Raw genomic sequence first — 2,214 nt, forward strand, 5'->3', positions numbered from 1 at the left:
TTTAAAAACATGAAATAATACATTATACTTTAATTTGGAATTTGAATAAAAAAAGTTATTGTTAATTCAATTTATGATAAACTTGGTAATAAAATGAACTTACATTTGGGAAAATAATGTGTATTGTATTTAAATCATGTTTTATTTATTAAATAATAATTATTTGGATTCTTCTGGAGTTTGCATTCCGCATTTACATTCAACAAAGTATTTTACACTAAGTATAGAAAATGTTAGTTTTCAATAAGACTCAGTAAGACTAGATTATTCATATGAGAACATAACTCGCATGTAGATGTATCATTAACTAAATGTATAGGTCTACTTCTCTGTTATGTATTTAATATCACTAAACAAATATATAAAGCAAATAATTATCTCGTCAACCAAATGTATAAAACCAAACTTTTCAAATAAAATAAAAGCTAAAGGTGTCATGTGACTCATTTAGAATTGTGCATCATAAACATAATGGTAATGATAACCTACATTTAAATAAGCACAATTTATATCAAAGTGAATCTCTAGTGTTTGGTCAAAGGAAGGTTTTTCATTTGATCTTTTAAAGTGATCTAGATTATGGGTGGTGGCCACATGGACAGGAAGTTCATCACTCAGAATGTATGTACTATGTAGTGCAGAAGTGTCAAACTAAGCATACATCTCATTAATGTGTTCAATTGAGATGTTTTTTAAATGGGTTACAAACGTTCTTTTATTTATGACTTTAATTTTACTCCCAGATTCAGGTAAGAGAATTCAGCTCTGTTTACCTTGCCCTTTAATAAAAAGAAGTTTCATATAATGTCTCAGTTGTGACTTATACTGTGTAATAAGTATTAACTGACTAATAACAAAATGTGTTTTTTTTTTTTTACTGGACATTTGAATACAACATTCTGTCTCGATTTGTTTTAATCCACAGATGCGGAGTTTATCCGAGCAGTTAAAGGAGCGACTGTCCTTCTTTCCTGCCACTCACTACCTGATGACTTTGATCAAGTTTCTGTAAAGTGGGCAAAAAATAGTGCAACTAGCAAAACTATTTGTAAATGGAATATTAATAAAATTACTGGCTCTTCCACCGGACAATGCTTTCCTCATGTTACATTCAACAGAACGTCACTAAGAATAGAAAATGTTCAATTCAGTGACTCTGGCGATTACAGCTGTAAAACAACAAGAGTAATTCCACCACCATCAGTGGAAAACAGCTCAGATGTGAAACTCCAAGTTGAAGGTGATTGCCATTCATAAATTATTTATATATCTGAACTGTCCACTTGTTGTAGACCATCTTAGATGTCCGTAATAAATATAATTCTTCACTATTTCCAGACCTGTCCCTGCAGAAACAGAACAGCAGTAATGACAGCTGTATTCTTCTGCTCTGCTCTCTGGAGGGTCTGAACCCTGAGCTGGTGAACTTCACCTGGATTCGAGAGGGTAAAGGGTCACTTAATTCATCCACAACTTATGACATGAACAGTTCGCTGCCTCTGTGTAAACCTAACTGGAGTGATGGAGACACGATCATCTGCCGCGCCAACTACTCAAACACCCGAACACCTCTCAGCATGAACATTACACTTGACTTCAGCAACAAGGGTGAGTGGTTTTAAAATAGGAAAAATACTGTCCATACAGCTGCACTGATTAGAAAATGAAATGCATAAAGAGCACTGTGGGTAATGTGATCATGATGTCTGTGTGTCATGAACATTTTCTGATTTTTTGTGGGTGGTGCATATAATGTCCCTTATCTTTTAAATTCTAAAAAGTAAATACATTTTTTAATTGTATGAAATAAAAGAAAAAAATATTTTAAGATAAATAAATTGACCATTAAAATTAAAATAAGAAAATATAACTAATATATCAACCCATCTGTCCTCCAGAATCCAGCCAGAACTCTCCAGCGTTTTGTTTGGTCCTTTTCAGCACTTACGTCATCTGCATCGTTTTCATCTGGATGCTGTTCTGCATTTCCAAATGTAAGAAATACTGTGCATTTTGCACATTCAGTAAATGCTAAATCTGACACTATAACTAAAAATTCAGTTCCATCCAGAAGTAAAAGTGTGTAATATTATTAAACAAAAAAGACAGAACCGACAAATCTATCTTTATTGAACATATGGATGGGAAATTCATTTTTATTGGTGAAACATTGAGATACAGTTCTTTTAGCTTTGACTGTGTGAGACCTGTGGC

This window comes from Squalius cephalus (genome assembly GCF_949319135.1).
Source record: "Squalius cephalus genome assembly, chromosome: 24".
In the NCBI taxonomy this organism is placed as follows: Eukaryota; Metazoa; Chordata; class Actinopteri; order Cypriniformes; family Leuciscidae; genus Squalius; species Squalius cephalus.